Genomic DNA, 21,951 nt, shown 5'->3' with positions numbered 1-21,951 from the left:
CAATCCTTTCTTCTCCCAGGTCTCGGATTCTGCCAGTATCCCCACTCCCTAATCACAGCTTCCATCACAAATAACCCCACAGGTTTCAAATGGATGGATGAGTTGAGGCTGGAAGCCATTCAAAAATATAAAAACAGTTTAAAAAAAGTTAGAGAAAACGCAGATGTGAGACAAAGATGTGCCTGACAGAAAAGGTGACCATGAGCCCCCTCAAAAATGATTATGTAATCAGCGCAGGCTTTGCTTTTAGACATGCAAAGTTCAAAGTAGCAGGTTGCCGCTACCCCATGAGGTGCATAAATTCAGATATTTGTGCAGCTATTTGCCATTTTGGGGAACATGTGTCAATGAAGGTATTGACCTATTTCAGATCAAGTCCTGCGGGGAAACAGCTGCCCTGAAATACTCTGGGATGACTGTTAAAATCATTAAAATATACTGCGTGCCTCCTTTTTTTGTTGATTTTCTATAGAAAATGAGTGAAGAAAAAGAGTGTCTTCTTTCTTGAAAGTGTGAAGACCACAATGATCATTCTCAATGATGCTCAACAGCAAGAGAAATTTCCTGGGGCTTATTTACATGAAAAAGAGAAAAGTGAAGCTGAAGGAGGCAAGTCCAACGGACTGGATATAAAAAAGAGCAATAAAAGAATGCGCTATTGTAGTATTCTATGCAGAATAATGTAACCTTCAACAAGTCCCTGCAATATTAGGGGAGCTGTGAGGTGCACCATATTGTTGAATGAAATAATTATCATTTGCATGTTATGTAAATTATTATATTGTCTGTGTAAGATAACAACACAAATTGGTTCTCTATTTGATGCAATACAAAAAAATAAAAGGAAGGAACAAGGAAAACAAGAAGATTTAGGCACCAACTCTAAATGTACGTAACGTTACATAGAATCAGAGAATTGTAGAGTTGGAAGGAACCCAATTCCTTTGCACTGCAGGAATAAATCTTACAATAGTCAGGTGGGATGGCCTCCTCAAGATGGATTTTTTTCAGGTTTTTGTGTGGTTGGAACCAAACTACAGTCCAACCAAGATGATTTTTTGCCTTCTTCGCTCTCCCTCTGAGGCATGAAATGGGATGAATGATCACTAATAATTTAGGAAGAGGAGTCAAATGGCAATTTTTTTCTCAGCTGACCCAGTGGAGTGAGCTTTTCTGTTTCACCTCTCTGAAGCTGCCACAAGTCCGAGGTGAATGGCAGTCAATGGAAACAAGAGTTCTGTAGAACAGAGCTTGCTTAACCTGTTGATAGACTGCTGGACTGATTTGCATGTGTTGAATCAGAGTATACATGGGTTAGCCAGTGTGGTGTAGTGGTTAAGAGCAATAGACTTGTAATCTGGGGAACCGGGTTCGCTTCCCCACTCCTCCACATGCAGTTGCTGGGTGACCTTGGGCTAGTTACACTTCTCTGAAGTCTCTCAGCCCCACTCACCTCACAGAGTGTTTGTTGTGGGGGAGGAAGGGAAAGGAGAATGTTAGCCGCTTTGAGACTCCTTCGGGTAATGATACAGCGGGATATCAAATCCAAACTACTCCTCCTCCTCCTCTTCTTCTTCTTCTTCTTCTTCTTCTTCTTCTTCTTCTTCGCCCAGGTCCTGATTAGACTCAATATATCCTAACAAATCTTCAAAAGCTGGTACATTGAGTTATGAACTGGGTGTGCAACAGAGCATATACAAGACCAGTCTATCACGTTAAAAGCTATGGAAAAACTCGGCATAAGCTGGAGATGAAGTGATCAAGCACACTGGCCTTTAGATGCAAGAAAATGTCAAAGCAGTAAACATGTTTATCTTGAATGCAGTGTAATGTTCATTCACAAAACAGTACCAAGTCGTTTATGAAACTCATCTGCCAATCTAGCAAAATGTATTTATTTTTATTTATTTGATTTTAGTCAAAATCATGCGGAGAAACTCACAAGATCTTACCATCCTGTCAGGAATCGGACTGTCAGAGGGTGAGATGGAGGAGAAGGAATGGTGGAGATCTCCTCCTCCTCCTCCTGATTCTGCAGGAGAAGAGACAGCCTTGATTTACATCAGGACTTTGAGGGGTTTGAGGAAGGTCACAGCTCAGAGACAGAGGAACAGAAAAGTTGGGAAGTGTTAGAAGAAGGGGGGGGGACTGTGGCAGGACAGCCAGGTGACATGTTGTCACTGGAAAGTATTTCTGATCCCCCTTCTCCCAGAATGTGGTGTTCATTAAGAGTACAGGAACAAAGGACTCGTAGACATTTGTCCACCAGTGGCCACCATAAGGGAAGATGCTGTTGCTAGGGAGGAGGGAGGAGGAGCCCAGTTTGGAGCAATGCCATTGTTAAGGCCTGTTGGTTTCGTTTGTCTCTCGCTATTAGGGTTGAATAAAACTCATTAAAAGGACTCTACCTTGTTTTATCTGCTCTTGCTGCAACTGGGGGAGTAATAGCTTTCCCAAAGCCTTGACACATCCACAGCCATAAATCCCATTATGTGGCCCAAATGCTGCCATTTTCAGGTCCCTTGAAACCTCCTTGAATGCAAGTTCATAGGATTATAGAAGGGACACTGCCCTAGAGTTGGAAGAGACCCTGGGGTTCCCTGCAATGCAGGAATCTCAGCTAAAGCATTCATAGACAGCTGGTCATCCATCATTTAGAGCAGAGGTGCCCTCTGTATTTATTTATTTTTGTACTAAAACTCCCATCAACCCCAGCCTGCATGGCTACCACTCAGGGATCATGGGAATTGTAGTTCAAAACAGCTGGATGGACCCTCAGTGGCTGCCCCTCATTTATGGATTTCTCCTTATATGATTCAACTTGAACTTTATATGGTTGGCAGCTGTTACCAGAACAGATTTTTTGTATCAAAAGAGGCAACTGTGTTCTAGAAGCTTTGCGGTACAAGTTAACAGGAAAGGTTAAGCACAAGGATTTAACAATGTTGCTAGCTAACGTCATGTTTGTTATTGCACACCCTCAATATTGCAAAGGATTCTTCCCAAGGCAATGCTAACTGCTGATTTGGAATGGCACACAACTGACTTAAAAAATAAGAAAATAACATCAGTCAACACAAGTGACCTATGCACTGGGAATCTGAAATTTGTGAGGCAAATGCTTTTTGCTTCAGCAGGCATTCAGTGTATCACTGAAGGACACCGCCTAAGGCTAGTGTGGGAAGCCAAAAACACATGTGCTGTAAATGTGAATAGCAAAAAGAACTATTAGCAAAAAAATATGTATAACTACCCCATTTAATAATAAAATAAAATTTCATCCTTCTCTCCCTCTTGTTGATTGCATATGTGACATGCAGCGTATATAAATATTCAGCGATGACTTGTTCAAAGAGAAGCAATTGCTTTAGATAATCAGATAATGAAATCCATCATCAAAAATCTGCATTTTGATGATTATAAAATATGTGTCCCTGCTCTGAAAGAGGAAGCTACGTATTGCTAGCATTATCCCATGCCTTTCACGAGGCTGCCCATTATAAGCAGCAATAATAAATCTGGTACACAGACGTGTTAAAAGCATCATGATAGGGTCAAATGCGAGTAAAATGTCAGGGATACTCTTTATTATAGCCAAAAGATTGTCGCTTGTGTTCAGTGGCATATTACAGCGGTGGTCAGTCTTCTTCATCAAGGCTGTGATGGAATACTGATCAAAATGCATTTTAGTAGCAGGTCTATTCTTTTTTCTTTGTACAGGAAAACATTCCGTGTCATAGAAGCAGACCTCTACTTCCTCTCCTCGCCCCTTTCAGCCCCCTATTCTGCTCTGGTGTTCTCCCCGACCCTTCAGAGCAGATTTTGGGGCTGTGGAGAGACTGCAGGAAGAGTGGCGAATCTATTCCATGAATGGTATCCATTCTGGTGATGAACAGAGACGGCTCGCTTTCACCCATAATAACTCTGATAAACATTTTAGAGGTTCACCATGCCAGGACAAGAAAAAATTAGTTATTTATTTGTTTATGTATTTATTCCATAGAATCTTAGAATTGGAAAGGTCATATAGCCCAGGTCTCTGCAATGCAGGAATCTCAAGTAAAGCATCCAAGACATATAGCCATCCAATTTCTGCTTAGAAACCTCCAACGAGGGAGCGCCTACCACATCCACTCACATATAGGTAAAAGGTAAAGGACCCCTGGATGGTTACATCCAGTCAAAGGTGACTATGGGATTGCAGCACTCATCTCACTTTCAGGCCTAGGGAGCCGGTGTTTGTCCACAGACAGTTTTGCGGGTGATGTGGCCAGCATGACTAAACCACTTCCGGTGCAACGGAACACCGTGACAGAAACCAGAGCACATGGAAACACCATTTACCTTCCTGCCAAACCAGAACCTATTTATCTACTTGCACTGGTATACTTTCAAACTGCTAGGTTGGCATGAGCTGGGACAGAGCAACGGGAGCTCACCCCATCGCGGGGATTCGAACAACTGACCTTCCAGTCGGCAAGCCCAAGAGGCTCAGTGGTTCAGACCACAGCACCACCCGCGTCCCAGCTTCTCTCACATATTGTACATATAGCAATATCTTTCTGCTTGAGCTTCTGAATCAAGGAAATGCATGTTTACACAATATTAGAATGGAGTTAATTGAGAGTATGAGAAATTCTGGCTGTCCAGCATCAACATACGACCATAATTTAACAGGATAGTGTGAACCAATAACATTTCTTATGAATTCAGCCCTTGTGAGTTAAAAGATTTAAAGGTAAAGGTACCCCTGCCCGTACGGGCCAGTCTTGACAGACTCTGGGGTTGTGCGCCCATCTCACTTAAGAGGCCAGGGACCAGCGCTGTCCGGAGACACTTCCGGGTCACGTGGCCAGCGTGACATCGCTGCTCTGGCGAGCCAGAGCCGCACACGGAAACGCCGTTTACCTTCCCGCTGGTAAGCGGTCCCTATTTATCTACTTGCACCCGGAGGTGCTTTCGAACTGCTAGGTTGGCAGGCGCTGGGACCGAGCAGCGGGAGCGCACCCCGCCGCAGGGATTCGAACCGCCGACCTTTCGATCGGCAAGTCCTAGGCGCTGAGGCTTTAACCCACAGCGCCACCTGCGTCCCTGCATTATAAGATTTAGCATCACTTATTTGAAGGCATTTGGGCTCTGAATTGAGAAAGATCTTTCCACTGACTTTAATGGTAGATGTGCTATTCAGGAAATATGAGGATAAAACCTCCCCAGTAAAATCTTAATGTGGTCTTACATCCTAATTCATGACCTAAAATAAAAGGTTATAACATAGTTCATTGAATGTTTATGTAGTAGCATTTTATTTTATTCCAATAGTGGCCAATATTTTCATGATAATATGATTTTGCTGGTGACAAAGTTGCAAGTGCATTAAACCCCATCACACCCTCCCCAATTCAGCAATCTAAACTAGTGCAAGCAGGATGGGCTTTAAAAAGGGGGTGCATTGAGAAACTGCAAGTGAAATCCTGCTTCTCTGTGTTCCTGAAAAAGCAACTGTTGTTCTGAAAAAGTATCCCATTCTTCAGTATCCACAGTCACACAGAGAGGCGAGGGTGGGGGGGGGAGAGAAACTGATATTCTTTTTGTCCCAATCAGTATGTGTATTCAAGAAGACAAAGAATGATACACAACCATTGCCACAATCATAACATTCATTCATGGAAAGTCAAAACATTCAATTCAAATACTGAAAACTAATTATGCATGGCGTTTTGAAGGGGGGCATACCCTTCAATATTTCAGTGATGATGATGATGATGATGATGATGATGATGATTTTATTATTTATACCGCGCTCATCTGCCCCAGCGCTCATCTGCCCCAGCCACCCTGGGCAGCTTCCAACACATATAAAAATATAATAAAACATTAAATGTTTTTTCAAAATTTCCCTATACAGGGCTGACTTTGGATGTCTTCTAAAGGTTGTACAGTTACTTATCTCCTTGGCTTCTGGGTCACATAACTCCATACCGTCTGACCAAAATAGGTACATCCTACCATATCCTTCAACATTTCTCTGCTGAAAATAAGGATGTCCTAAGAGCAGGTCATTCTATGATCAAATCAGAAACTGGGACAGCTTCTGTAAATCTGGGACTGCCCCTGGAAAATAGAGAGTCTGCTGCTGTTTGAAAGCTAAATAACTAGATAGAGTGGTCATTTGAAAATGAGGCAGGACTCCTGTACCTTTAATAGTTGTGATTTGCAGAAAAAATGAGAAGCTTCAGCAAACGTAGCTTTACCCACAGCCCAAAGTCTTAAAAGCCAATGAGTCTGTCCTCCCTAGTTAGAGAAGGCTTGCGGAATGCTGTGAGCAAAGTGATGGACCTATCTGACAATGATCCCTAGTGAGTTTATGTGGCTGTGGTGTCAGTACTTTGAGAGGCTCGATCTAGATAATTCCCACAATGTCCCAGAGCAATATTGGGCCATAAGCATTGTGGGAAATTCAAAAGGATGGCTCGATCCATCCAAATGACCCTACCTGGAATGTTTAAAGGGATAATATCTTGGCATAGAGTCTATGCTGGGGATGTGTCTGTCAGGCTGCAGCCATAATAAGATTTAAAAATATATGCTTCAATAATTCTTTTTCTTTGGCGATCACTTGTAGCCGAGTAAGATTGTCTTCCATAAACACGGTTTTAACAGTGAGTCCGTGAGTAACTGTGGAGGCCAATTCTGGATCCACACATCCTTCTACAGTGGGGACATTGGTTTCCGGGCAGGAGTTGATCACGGTGTGGATTTCCCAAGCATGCCTTCCTCTTAGCACATTTCTCCCTTGCGTCCTGAGTTCGAGTGTCTTCAAAGCCCATGACACCTTTGGTAAAGGTTCTCCAACTGGAGTGTTCGCAGGCAAGTGTTTCCTAATTGTTGGTGTTTATACTACATTTTGTTAAAAAAAAATTGTCTTGGGAAAGTCTTTAAACCTCTTTTGTTGACCACCTGCATTACACTTTCCATTTTTTAAGTTCAGAATAGAGTAGTTGCTTTGGAAGATGATAATATTGTCGTATGAAATGGCAAGCTATTTATTATAGTATTTATTTGATTATTTTACATTTATCTCTCACTCCCTGATCTGGAGCATATAACAAAGCATTAAAAAGAGCATATAAAAACTGACTAGACTATCCCATTACAGCAGAATAAAATTCTATCCAACCAAAAACACATTAAATGCCCTGTAACAAATCCCTATATTGTATCCATTCACTGTACCATTTTTAATAGGTGAGCTTTCGGGTTTCGGTTGATCTCATTGTGAAATTACGTGCCAACATATTTGTTTTCCTGTTTCCTTCTTTCTCTCACTCTCTTAAGTATTGCCTAATGGTTCTTAGTTTATACAAGTCGACAGGGATGTTAGGTAGGAAAGCTACTCTGGTTTTTGTTATAATCAAAAACTTTCTGAATAAAACAGATTGTATATTGTATATTCACCTGATGCGGAAGGAATTCGTCCATGTCTCAGTGTGGAAATGTCTAAACCTGGCTCTTCACTCCTGCAAACCAGAAAGTGACTATAACTCAGGAAACATGAACTAGCATCCCTCTGGTCTCTTGGTTCTTCATGGTGAAACCTACATTTTGCTCACCGCTCTGGGACTTATTTGTTCTCCAAATGTTTCTTTGATTAAACATTTGAACTTCTAACAATAAGGCGCCACTGTCAAGAGAGGGCACTTATATAATGACTCCACACAACATTTTAATGTTACCACCCCATTACCATTTGTCAGCCAGTCATGTTCATCATCCATGTCAGGGTGGTTAATCTGTAGCCCGTCTGGTGCAGCAGCGCACCAACTCTCTATTTATTTATTTTTATTTTGGTTTGGTTTTTCAAATTAAAATTTTACAGAGATCTATCAAACATAAATAATAAAAACAAGATTCCAAGGAATCTCCTGGACTTCCATCCTCCCCTTTGTGGGTTCTATCAATAATCATTTTCTCCTGCATCTTTTATGATCATCTAAATATTTTACATCTCAATTGTGTCCAGAATTCACCATTAAACTACAAGCGATCCTACTAACGATTTTAACTGCTTATAATGGTCTTTAAGATAAGTTATAAATTTTCCCCATTCCTTATTAAAATTTTGGTCTTCCTGATTTATGATTCTTCCAGTCATTTTAGCCATTTCAGCATAGTCCATCAACTTCATCTACCATTCTTCTCTGGTAGGAACTTTATCTTATTTCCAGCTCTGGGCCAATAATATCGTGCAGCCGTGGTCACATCCATAAATAGTCTTTTCTGCTCCCTTAGGATTTCGGCACCAGCAGTGCACCAACTCTCATCAGACCCATTCAGCATGGCCACTGGTCAAGGGTGGTGGGAGTTGTGGTCTAGCAAAATCCAAAGAACCACAAGTTAGTCAACCCTGCTCTATGGGATTGGGTTAATACAATAACATAGATATTTACATGGGCTCACCACTATATGGACATGTTTTCGACAACCTCAGTATCAGGGCTAGAATGTGAAAATGAACTACGCATTAGAGCTATACAGGCTGCCTCTTGGATCACATCCACATCATGCATTTAAATAATTAAAGGTAAAGGGACCCCTGACTATTAGGTCCAGTCGTGATCGACTCTGGGGTTGCGGCGCTCATCTCGCTTTATTGGCTGAGGGAGCCGGCGTTTGTCCACAGACAGCTTCCAGGTCATGTGGCCAGCATGACTAAGCTGCTTCTGGTGAACCAGAGCAGCGCATGGAAACGCCGTTTACCTTTCCGCCAAAGCGGTACCTATTTATCTACTTGCACTTTGACGTGCTTTCGAACTGCTAGGTTGGCAGGAGCAGGGACTGAGCAACGGGAGCTCACCCCATCGGGGGGATTCGAACTGCCGACCTTCTGATCGGCAAGTCCTAGGCTCTGTGGTTTAATCCACAGTGCCACCCGCGTCCCATTTAAAGAATTGGCTTTTCCCCTAAGAATCCTGGGAACTGTATTCTGTTAAGGATACTGGGAATTGTAGCCCTTTAAGAAATAAATTGTGGCTCCCATGATTCTTTGGGGGAAAGCCATGCACTGTAAAAATACAGGGTTGATGTCACCTTAATGACATGGAGGAAACGTGGTTGATAGGATAGCTATCTGCTTTATTTTGATGCACTTCACTTCTGCTTTAAATAAATAGTTGAAGTAAATAATATTTTGCCTTGTGATTTAAGAAAAGCAAAAACTCTGTCTCACCTGACCTGCTCAGTTTCATGCTCAAAGAGTTGGGTGCACTTGTTTGAAAATATCAGTGATTATATACCACTTATATGACAAAATGGTGTCTAAGTGTTTACAACTATAAAATCAAATATAATTAAAATACCCAAGAACTATTCTGTCAGAGCATTAAAATGTCTTAAATCAAAATATACATAAAACAAGTCAGGTACTGTATAAAGCACAGCATTTAAAATATTTGAAAGAACAGTAAGATCAGTAGTTCAATTCAGGGAATCCTTTGCTAAAGAAGTGTGTTTTTAGAAGCTGGCGGAAGGCCAGTACAGATGGGTCATCTCACATTTCAGCAAGAAGGGCATTCCACTAAAATGATAAGTCTATATTATCCGCTTGCTAAAGACTCACCTCCCTGGAAGAGAGGGGAGTGGTTGTGGGTGGGAGCCCGAGCTCCGCCCCTAGCAGGGGGCGTTAGCCCCCTGCCTCCTCCCCCTCACCTGGCTGGTGCCCACGCCCCTCAGCAGGCACCCAACCTGGTGCCTCCGAGGGGGCGTTCACTGCAGCCTTTTGCTGCGGCGCCAGCCTCTCCTCGGCCTCATTGTTCTCCGTCATCCCGCCGAGAGTCACCCACCCTCCACTCCCTTTAGCTCAGGGTTTTAGTTCATTGGCCTTGCTATGGACCTTAGGTTGATCACCCTGGTTGTCCAGGGGGCCTGGTAGGAATTTTTCCATTTGGCATTAGGCTTTTTGGTTTTTTCGCCTACCTCATAGCAACTGTCACAACTTTTGTGGTATTGGTGGGTAGGTTAGGCATTGGAATAATGTGTTGTGTTGTGGTGTGTCGAAGTGCTAGGTGTGGCCATCGCCTATGCCTTCAATTTTTGGGTATTCCGTTAAAGGAATCTGGCGGTCGTGTACTCTGTCCGATGCCTCCTTGGCGGGAGGCCATGGCACGACCCTCGGTGACGTCAGGGGAGAGCCTATAGTTGGATTAGCATCAACAGGCTCCACCTACTGGTGAATAAACCCACTTGTTTTGGACATCCAATGCCTAAGCCAATACTTTTTCACTGCTGTAATCAATAAAGTTGTGGCCTTTTCATGCCCATTAACCTTATATCACATCTCCTTGCGTATTCATTTCACATTGCGGGGGTCGGGTCCTCGAACCACAACTTCTGGTTTTTCAGAGAATCCTGAGGCTTCTCATAGAACAGCATGAGCTTCTGTCTATTAACAGAGATGCCATCACAATTTTACTTTAGCATATGGACAGCACTATTAAAAATACCCCACTTCCTTCTCAATGCTCCGTCAAGATCTTTACAATTAGTTAAGAGTTTTTAAGTATATTAGGCTTAAGCCATTAGTTTGCAGGGAAGGGTTTTTGGTTTGTTTGCTTTTTTACAACAACAATCATTGTCAGCTATATTCAGTAACTTCATACATATTCCCTATTTATCAGGGTGTAATATTAGATCAAGGTTAGTTAACAAGAAAGGGTTACAGCATTTATGAATTTGTCCATAAAGGTTGTTTCATCTTCAGAAGACTGCTGGAAAGTCAAACTACCTTTGGCTGGGCTCAGGTTAACTGTGAGAAATAATTAAATTGGCCCAAATCTTGGGAAAATAGTAAGTTCAATGATTAGGAGTCACAGAAGCTTTGTTAATTAGGAGAGCCAAGTTCTTTGCCATTTATTTTATGTTTGGGGACATGCATGCTAAATTTTCAAATTAAACAAGAAAGTTGGGGATTGCTTGAATGGTGCTTCACAAAGCTCAGAATTCTGTGACTTGTTCAACATGTTCAGGAAAAGAAATACATTTTTTTTAGATTGGCAGAGAGATAATAAAAACTGGGAAGATGACCAGTGATAAAAGTCCTGCTGTTGAAACCAAGTATTTCTACAAAAACTATCTAGTTAAACCATTGACCCAGGGAAGGGAAAATATGGTCTGTGTTAAAGTAGGGGGGAATCTATTTTACTAGTAGTGAAAATATGTGCCTCTGTGAATATGTTGTTTGCTTGGTTATTTAGTAATAATATTTCTTAACCGGGCTTTACCTCAAAGTGGTTTACAACAATAGGATATGATAAAACAATTACAATTATAAAACTATCCCAAAGAGTGCAAACCAAATATAAATTTAGCATAAGAGGTGGGTCCCACAAAACAACCGGAACCCTTACATACCTGGGAGTCCACAGCCCACTTGTGTTAGGAGAACAGAACTAAAGAGGCAGAATACATGCTGGGGGTAAACTTGTTGTTTAGTCGATTAGTCATGTCCGACTCTTCGTGATCCCATGGACCAGAGCACGCCAGGCACTCCTGTCTTCCACTGCCTCCCGCAGTTTGGTCAAGATCATGCTGGTAGCTTCGAGAACACTGTCCAACCATCTCATCCTCTGTCATCCCCTTCTCCTTGTGCCCTCAATCTTTCCCAACATCAGGGTCTTTTCCAGGGAGTCTTCTCTTCTCATGAGGTGGCCAAAGTATTGGAGCCTCAGCTTCAGGATCTGTCCTTCCAGTGAGCACTCAGGACTGATTTCCTTAAGAATGGATAGGTTTGATCTTCTTGCAGTCCATGGGACTCTCAAGAGTCTCCTCCAGCACCATAATTCAAAAGCATAAATTCTTCGGCAATCAGCTTTCTTTATGGTCCAGCTCTCACTTCCATACTCTCACTACTGGGAAAAACATAGCTTTAACTATACAGACTTTTGTCGGCAATGTGATGTCTCTGCTTTTTAAGAAGCTGTCTAGGTTTGTCATCACTTTACTCCCAAGAAGGAGTCGTCTTTTAATTTTGTGACTGCTGTCACCATCTGCAGTGATAATGGAGCCCAAGAAAGTAAAATCTGTAACTGCCTCCATTTCTTCCCCTTCTATTTGCCAGGAGGTGATGGGGCCAGTGGCCATGAGCTTCAGACCATATTTTGCGCTCTGCTCTTTCACCCTCATTAAGCGGTTCTTTAATTCCTCCTCACTTTCTGCCATCAAAGTTGTGTCATCTGCATATCTGAGGTTGTTGATATTTCTTCCAGCAATCTTAATTCTGGCTTGGGATTCATCCAGTCCAGCCTTTCGCATGATGAATTCTGCATATAAGTTAAATAAGCAGGGGGACAATATACAGCCTTGTCGTACTCCTTTCCCAATTTTGAACCAATCAGTTGTTCCATATCCAGCTCTAACTGTAGCTTCTTGTCACACATAGAGATTTCTCAGGAGTCAGATGAGGTGACCAGGCACTCCCATTTCTTTAAGAACTTGCCATAGTTTGCTGTGGCACTTTATTGCTAGGGCCACTTTATTAACTCCAGTGTAAGAATATTAGAACTTAGGACCTCATCAATTTCTTGCTTCTGCATAAGGAGAATGAGGCCATGTGTCGGAAGCCATCAAAATGCTCCACCAGGCTTCTACGCCTCTTGGAACTGAGCGAGACTATCCTGCAGGTACTTCTCCCAGCCCTTATTCCCCCTGTCACACTCTTAATGTGAGGAAGGAGGTCTTCCTGATTCATGTCCCCTCCAAGCCACCAGATGATAGAGTGAGTAACACAGGTTAACCTCAGTGGTGACCCATGTCCTACCCATGGAGCACGAGGCCTGTGAGCAAGCCCCTGGAACCACCAATTGCCTGAAAAGTGCCTCAGGGTGCTCACCATTTCCTGTTGAACTTACCCCCTCTCTCCATTCCCACCCACCCACCACAGAAGATGGGCAAATCTCTGTTTAGTCCTGTTTCCTTTCTCCCCCTGACTGCTTCCAAAGCATCACTCTCATCCCCTTATGCAGAACCACCAGACCACCAGTAAAATAATAATTTCCTCAGCTGGATTCCATCTGGGTGATAGATATTCATCAATATAGGAGAGTCACTTCCCCCCTTATTGCAATGCTTTTCTTTTGTCCATAGAGCTATTAAATATAGAAGAGTACAAGGCCAGGTGCTGCCTTTTCTAGAGTAGGAACGTTGGCAACTTCTTATAAAAACATAAGCAGGCGTGGGAATTGCATCTGTTTACTGATTCATCCAATGCCCAGAATGGAAATCAACCCACTGGATATGATAGGTATTCACTGTTGTTGTTGTTGCTTTCTGTATGCAAACAATGCATAATTTATTATGCTTTTTCTCCCCATTTGAATTGCATCTCCTTTGCAACGAAATGAATGGGATGGAATACTGTAACGACAACATAACTTGGATGTTTTACGTAATGAATTGCATGCGTTAAGTAATTTAACCACAGTGGGCCGGAAGACGGATAGTGACGGAAAGATGTAGCTAATGGCAAAAAGATGAACTGCAGTGGAACAAAAGCAGTGCTGCATGTGACAATTACAGACAGAAAGAAAAGGATTACATCCCTAATCTAGAGCCCTGAGCCCAGCTTCTTTACTCTTTATCCACAACTAGAACTCAATCCAAGGAGAGACCATCCTTCTGCACCTCTGCTTAGGTTTTGTATACATTGAAAGCAACATGATCCTAATTCAAAGGCATTCCTCCAGGGTAATAAATTCAAGAAGTCAATCCCGCTTAGAATATATTTAAACACTTCCCCATCTAAACCGTTGATGGTGTACAGTGACCTTGAACCATCTTTGCACTGTAGAGGACAGGAGAAAACAGCTACCAGCTTCCTGTTCCCTAAAGTCTTAAATGCAGACTGGAGAAGGGGTTGTTATAGCGCCGAGCTGTAGTAAGTAACCTCCTACCTTATGCTGCTCTAATTGTAGGCTGCACAGAAAATTGCAAAATGCATCAGATGTTGTCATGTATGCCCCGAAGAGAACTGCAATTCAAATAAAACCGATATCCATCGGGTGGATGAGCCTGTCTCACTCTAAGGTAATGCTGAGATAAAAGTGTCTGAATGGTTCCCAGCAGATGCTAAATGGCATCTGTCCCACTCAAAAGGTACCCAATATAGTAACGGTACAATAACCACTAGATTGTGTTTGCTGCTAATGTACATTACTTGCACATGTGCAACTCCAGTGTTTAATTCCCTAACACAGCACCTTTGCTGGCTGAGGCATCTTTGTAACATAATGATCATTTTGCAGTTTGGTAATATAAAAAAGATTAATTGTCAGCAATAACTTCCTGCAGATTGGCAAATCATAAACACCAGGGAAGAAGAACATTAGAACTATGCATTGAGCCATGTAATGTATTTACTAATGTCTGGTGGCTCCTGGCAATGATTTTTCTTTATACATCAGTTACATGTGTACTTTCTGCCTGGCTTAGCTCAAACAAAACCAATGATTAATATGTAAGCGCACTAGTGCAGGTATGCAAATTCACCTTTTAAATAACATATATGGTGAAAACATCTTTCTCATTCTGCCTTTTTTTATTCTGATCCCAAAGCAAATGTGGAAGGAGAGAAATCAGCTTTCCTTCTCAGTTCCAAATCTATTATTATTATTATTATTATTATTATTATTATTATTATTATTATTATTATTATTATTATCCCTTCACCCTAAGAACCCAGAGCAGGCTGCAACAATTAAAACTAAAAAGTTCAAAGTATGTAAAATTTCCTACTGACTCCGTTTTTTTTCATTCTCAGAAGAGCAATTGTCTTTAAATGTTTCATTAAGTTAACAACCATGCAGCTAAGAAGTAGCAATCATCAGCAGCAGAAACTCATCTGTGCCCAACAGGAAGCTTCTAAGTAAAGGCACAGGAGCCTGGTTAAGTGGTTCTTTGCCTATTCACAGTGGACGGAGTGGAACAATAAGCGCATCTTTAGTGGGGGTGGGGACACACAAATCAGGTCTGCAGAAGACTGGGGAACAACACAGTAAAGCACTGGAATTTGATGGCCTCAATCTGGTGGGCTCAAGGGGAAAAGCTGTCCCACGAGCCCTTGCAAAGGGGAGGGGAAAGCCTATATAAGCCTGCTTCCCCTAAAGCTCAGGGCCATTTTGCCTTGAGAGCTTTCCATCTGCCAAACTTCGGATTAGAGCCTTCACTGAGCAATTTGGAGTTGCTGGTTGACAGGGTTGAAAATGACCCCCCCCCACCACCCGTGTGCCTCTTAACCTGATTGACACTTTCGCTGGGTGGTGTTTGTTTGTTTGTTTTGGTCTTTCCCTCAGTGAAATTATGGCCCTCCTTTGTTAGGTGAAAAATGTTGTTTGTATAAGGGCAGAAAGAGCATTGGGCAGGAACAACATAGTATAGGGGGGCCCCATAAGGGCCCTGAGGGGAGGACTGACCTGTCAGGAGCTCAGCTACACTCGAGTAGGACCCTGGCATGTTCTCTCCCTCCTGGTCGATCGTTCAGGAGCTTCAAACGCTTTCTTCAGCCTGAGCATCACAGCGCCTGATGCCAACAGACATTGGCATACTTAGGGATCCGCAGACTTCGCAGCTTGCATGACAGACCTCAGCAACTCAGCATTTTGGCTAATCTACTTTATTTACATATAAACGCACCCAGAGCACTGCAACATGGCTCCCTCTCTCTCTAGCATCAGGCAGCAAAGAGAAAAAGAACAAAGGACAATAGTCCCACTTCACGGAACACAGTAACACAATCCTGTCTTCGTCACTTCCCACTCTGTGGAGTCGAAACATATATTGTCATGTGAAAGACAACAATCCCTTGACTGCAACCATGGAGCAGGAATTCTAACATGACTATGGCACCCTCAAGCTCAGTGTTGGGATATCTGCCTGGTAGGAATTTGCACCCTGGTCACCCAGTCAGACTCAGCTTGCACCATGGCAAGGTTCAACGTTGGCTGGCTCCCATGGAACAGATTTGGGGCAGTCAAAACCTGGCAGGTCCATTCCATCAACACGGAGCTTGTGGAATGATGAACTCATCCTGGGACCCGATGCCATACCAACCCGTACCTTGTCTGGTGTTGTCAATAGAGATTTGGTTTGATTTTATCCCGTCACAGTTCTACAGACTTGTTATTTTGCTGATCTCATGAGTCACAAAATGTGCCTGTCTGGGCAGAAGATGAATCTTAAACACTGGCGGGGTCACACATAAAAATGTACATTTTTTTTGTTTTAATTTTTTTATTAAAGATTTTCTCATATTTTTTTCCATGTAACATTTTTACAAATCTGTTTCATTTGTTGAGACATTAGGGGGAGAAGAGCAAAAAAGAAGGGGTGGAGGGAGGGAAGATGGGTGGGGGTGGGGTTGATATGCCAAAAAAGAAACTTTGATCAATCTGTTTTGGTGGGAACGGTGGGATGTGGTTTTTCTGTTTTGTTTTGTTTTACGCTTCCCATATCTCCCCATATGTCGACATCTCCACCCTTTTTAGACTTTTATCTGTTTTGCTCTGAAAAATAATTTAGATTTCCCTGCTGACTTTTCTAGTTATCTCTCCTTTGTTTGCCTAGAAGAGATTCAATAAAACACTGTGGATATTAATTTTCTCCTTTTATGGCAGTTGAGTTGATTCTAAAAATAAAATGAAGGCAATCTCACATAGCCACTTCCAGGAAACATCTATTTGTTTTAATACCACCACCCCTTGCTCACTAGCTACAAGAGAGCCCTTTTGCATTTGAATTCTTAAACCTAGATACTAAACGTTATAATCTCTGATCACTGTTACACACCTGTGAACAGCTTTCATTCCACTAAGAAAACATTGTGCATGCATTGGCTGGTAGAGAAGAATATCCTGTAGCTCTGCTTGGTATGATCTTTCCACTCCCCCTTTGGCTATATTTCTAATGTGCCCACCAAGAATACTTGCAAAGAGAAATTTCAGCTTATTATTATTCAGATAAGGTCACAGGCGCCCCAGTGCAACCTTGTCTGTTTTAACCAAATTCTTCTCCTCATCGAACAGCTAGGTTTAGACAAGAGACAGTTTGCATACCCTCCAATATTTCTCCGTGGCAAATAGGGATGCCCCATTCCATAATGATAATTTTACTATTTATACCCCACCACAAATTATTTTTTCCCCCAGGTGTGGGGCTGGGGCGGGGCAGGCCCGAGCTTCCCTCAACCCCAGCCCCCAAACAGGCAGCTCTCTGCAAGCCGTGGGAGCCCAGCGCTGGCTCCCACTGCTTGCTGAGAGGTCCACGAAGCCTGGACGCGCTGATCTCAGCGCACGCAGGCTTCGGCATGCAGGCAACTCTCCGCAAGCAGAGGGAGCGCTCTCGCTGCTTGCAGAGAGGTCCGCGAAGCCTGGAGAGCGAGTGCGCACCGACCCCTCTCGCTCTCCAGGCTTCAGCGAAAGCCTGTATTCACCCCATAGGATGCACACACATTTCCCCTTCATTTTTGGAGGGGGGAAAGTGTGTCCTATAGGGCGAAAAATACGTATATAAAAACATAATAAAACATTAAACTTTTTTTTAAAAAGGAGATAAGTAACCAAAAACCTTCAGAAGATATTTGTAGGCAGCCCTGTATAGGGAAGGTTTTTATTATTATTATTATTATTAGTGTTTAATGTTTTATTATGTTTTTATATATGTTGGAAGCCACCCAGAATGGCTGGGGCAACCGAATCATATGGGCAGGGTATAAATAGTAAAATGATGGTGGTGGTGGTGATGATGATGGAATAGGATGTCCCTATTTTCATCGGAATAATGTTGGAAGGTATGCAAATCTGTCAATTATGGTTTCTCGGTTTCTCATTTTTCCAACCTTAAGTTCAGTTTGACACATTTTCTCATCAGTTTGCTTTACAAAAAACCCCAACCCTCATTAAAATCCGGCAGCATTTTAGCATGAATCTCTGTATGCAATTTTGCCTAATATACACATTTTTGCTAATCAATCTTCCTTAATATAACACATTTTTACATGGCATTTTCACTATCATGGATATTTATGCACTGTATAACCTAGTGTTGGCATTATTGAAACACGTTACTTGGCTGGAGAATAGCATTGCAAAAGTCAGAGAATGCTAATGCTGGGTGGCTGTTGGTTTTCTTATTATTCTTAATATTTATTAAATTTGTATACCACCTTTCATCCAAAGATCATCAGATGGTTCACGACATAAAAATACAAAATGAGAACACAAAATAAATAATGAAAAACCCCAAACCACTAACACACACACCCACCCAACAAATTTAAAAGGCCACAGAATGCTAATCAGCCAAAGCCTCTCCTCCTGCAATTGAGGGGAGGGGTTGTGGGCAGGAGCCGAGCTCCGCCTCAAGCAGGGGGCGTTAGCCCCCTGCCACCCACTTACCTGGCTGGTGCACCATGCCCACGGGCAAGCACCCAACCAGGTGCCTTGGAAGGGGCGTGGACTGCAGCTTAACTCGCTGCTGCGCCAGCCACATGGCCCTCACTTTTTGCTGTCCCGTCACGAGTCACCCACCCTCCACTCCCTTAGAGCTCAGGGTTTCAGTTTTCTCTTGGCCTTGCTATGGACCTTAGGTTGGTCGCCCTGGTTGTCCGGGGGACCTGGTAGGAATTTTTCCATTTGGCATTAGGCTTTGTGGTTTTTTCGCCTACCTCGTTGGAATTCGTCACAACTTTCGTGGTATTGGTGGGTAGGTTAGGCATTGGAATAATGTGTTTGTGATGTGTGGAAGGACTAGGTGTGGCCATCGCCTACACCTTCAATTTTGGGTATTCTGTTAAAGGAATCCGGCGGTCATGTATTCTGTCCGATGCCTGTGTGGCGGGGGGGGGGCATGGCACGACCCTCGGTGACATCAGGTGAGAGCTTATAGTTAGATTAGCATCAACAGGCTCCACCTACTGCTGAATAAACTCCCCTTTTAGACTCACCCCTCTCCGAGTGGGTGGAGTCAACTGACGTGATCCAATGCCTAAGCCAATACCTTTTCACTTGCTGTAATCAATAAAGTTGTGGCCTTTTCTTGCCCATTAACCTTACATCACGTGTCCGTGTGTTTTCATTCCACTACGCGGGGATCGGGTCCTCAAACCACAAAGGTCCAGTTGTAAAGAAACATTTTTGCCTGGTACCTAAAAATATGTAATGAAGTTCAAGGCAAGCCTTCCTGGGGAGAACATTCCACAAAGAGGGAGTCACCACAGAAAAGGCCTACTCTCGTGTTGCTGCCCTCTGGACCTCTCGTGGAGATGGCACACAAAGAAGGGCCTCAGATGATGATCTCAGAGTCCAGGTAAGTTCATATGGGGAGAGGTGGTCCTTATTCTTTTAGATAGATAGAATTAGATAAGGTCACATTTAAATGCAAACTGAATCTAATTTCTTTTGCATCTGAAAGTGACAGGCAATGTGGCTAAACCAATGTTTTCCAAATTTATGCTGACAGCAAGCCAAATTAGACAGGAAAACAAAACAGAGGGATCAATTTAAATGGGAGATCAAAATGTGCCAATGATTTAAATAAATACGCTCTTTTCATTAGAGACTGGCTAAGTTTAATACAGATGTAGACAAGATGCATGATGGTAAACTTGAATGGAGAATACCTAAGTTTACGTAGCCTGGTTTATTCTTCAACTACAACTAGATTTATCTTCCCACTGTCATTTTTCTTTTACACCTTTCTTCCAGTGTCTGTGTCAAATATAGCTGCTGAGCAACTTTATCAGCTTTTGTGTGAACTCTGCTGGAAGAGCTGAGTAAGAATTCCACTTTATCTAGTTTCTCGTAACAGATTTATATTAATTTATTTTTGTGTAATTATATTTTCCGTGTGTACGTCTCGCATTGGAGCATATTTTTCACAGTAAACTAGGACATGACCCAAGACAACATTAAACTTTTATTACTATGTAAATAGAACTGTTAATTGCTTCTCCAGGCACCAACTTAAACTTGCTTGTAAGGTCATAGCCAATTTTGTCTATAAAAGTTTGGCACGGTACAGAAATGGCATATTGATGGATTGTACGCCAAAGTGTTTGTGACAAATGTGTGCAAGATTTTTTCCATTTGACTTTGCTTTACTCAGAAAACAGCCAAAGAGAGTTAGCTATTGATAACACAAATACTTCCCCTTATATACTCAAATTTAATGATGCACAGAGATTTGGAAAACACCACGAGAGGCAGTCATCACTTTGGCAAGTCATTCTCTTGGCTACAAATCATCCTTTTGGCTACAGTCAGGACATCAAGGGGAGGGTTAGATGACAGGTTTTTGTTGCACCTTGTATTTTTTCTAGCCAGCAAACAATTGCTTAAATATCAGATTTATTATTACTATTGTTATTCTCTTGCCCTTCTGTTTATTCACCCTCATCCAACACATTACTGATTTCCAGCACCAATTTGGGGATTCCTCTGACTCACTGGGAGTTAAGCAGATGGAAATGTGCAATCGACTGTCAACAGCATGGTGATGTTACCGTACTTCAAATCCCCTGATATGCAACTCCAGTAGTTTCATGTAGATGATATAAAGCATAGGGGACAGAATGGAACCCAAAAGCTCCCATATGGTAGAACAGAAATCCCTCGGCATCACCTTGTCACATCTACCTGACAAGGACAAAACCATTACAAAGCAATGCCATGTACTCTGAAGCAGGTGCTACAGACTGACGGAATCACAAGCTATTGAGATGTCCAGCAAAATCAACATGGGTACATTTTCCTTGCCTCTCACTGAAGGACATCATTCAGAGTGGCCAAGGCAGTTTCATTTGGAGCTCTGACACCCCCTGAAGGAAAATATATTTAGGAAATGTCAGTTTGTGGTATAGTGAAGATGAAGCAGGCTTGTCCTGTTATTTATGGAGCTCTTGACTACCGATTGTCTCTTTCTCTTCTCTACTGTGAGTATTGTTTTGTCCTTGAGGGAGAAGAAAAGCCGTGTTGGATCAGACCAAAAGCTAGTCTCTTTTATAAGAAATGTAGAAAAGTCTTAGCAAAAAACCGTAAATGGACATGTGATGTGTAGGAAGAAGGGATGAAATTTTGAAATGAAAGTTGAAAATGTTATTGCACTGGAAGCAGCAAAGGAGTGAAGAAAATAGAAGGAACATCGCTCTCTCTGTGTGTGTGTCAGATTTTAAATTTGCACTAATTTTGTAACAATTTGTAAAAAGATTATGGAAAATCAATTTTAAAAATTGTGAAAAAGACCCATCTAGTTTAGCATTTCCCATGGATGTCTACAGGAAGCCCAGAAGCAGAGTATCAGGACAATAGCCATGTCCTGCTGTTGCTCCCCATCAAATGTCATTCAGATGCCTCAGATGGTTTTGAAGTGAGAATAAACAAATTCATGGAGGATAAGGTCACCAATGGTTGCTAGGGATGACGGCTGTATGCAACCTCCAGAATTAAAATTGATGACCAACAGTCACAACTTGTGGCAGCAAATTCCATAGTCTAGATATCCACCATGGAAGACTTTCTGTCCTGAATCTTCTACCACTCAGATTCATTGAATGACTCTGGAATCTACTATTGTAGAAGTGAAGTAGAGTAGATGGCAGAGTAAGATTGGTGGGTGCAAACAGAATTGAGACATTGGTCCTGGTAGCAGTGGTCTGAGTCTGCCTAAGGATTCTAGTCATAGCAATTTGAACCGGGGTGCTTGCGTAGTTGAACAAACATACCCTGAATGCTCAACCAATCAATCCCTAGAGATTGCCACACAAAGTTCTGCTAGATATGCTTCTAGTTGAGGAATTTGCTTTCAGAAGTGGATTTCTCCAACAGGCCATGGTGCCCTCGAGATGGTCCCTCGAGATGTTTTGGGCTATAACTCTCATCAGCCCCAAAGCCATGAACACCTCAACTACCA

The 21,951-nt window shown here is 42.4% G+C and overlaps 1 long non-coding RNA gene across 1 annotated transcript; it reads left to right on the top strand.

Moving 5' to 3' along the window:
- The first annotated feature begins 10,104 nt into the window (after nt 1-10,104).
- Nucleotides 10,105-19,096, top strand: LOC309379596. The gene is made up of 2 exons (XR_014172547.1): nt 10,105-10,170; nt 18,917-19,096. It is a non-coding gene; the product is annotated as an uncharacterized lncRNA (long non-coding RNA).
- Nucleotides 19,097-21,951: the final 2,855 nt, after the last annotated feature.

This window comes from Podarcis melisellensis (assembly GCF_964234715.1).
Source record: "Podarcis melisellensis genome assembly, chromosome: 10".
Classification (NCBI taxonomy): Eukaryota; Metazoa; Chordata; class Lepidosauria; order Squamata; family Lacertidae; genus Podarcis; species Podarcis melisellensis.
Note: the sequence above shows the minus strand (reverse complement) of the source record. Positions and strands in the feature narration are given on the sequence as shown.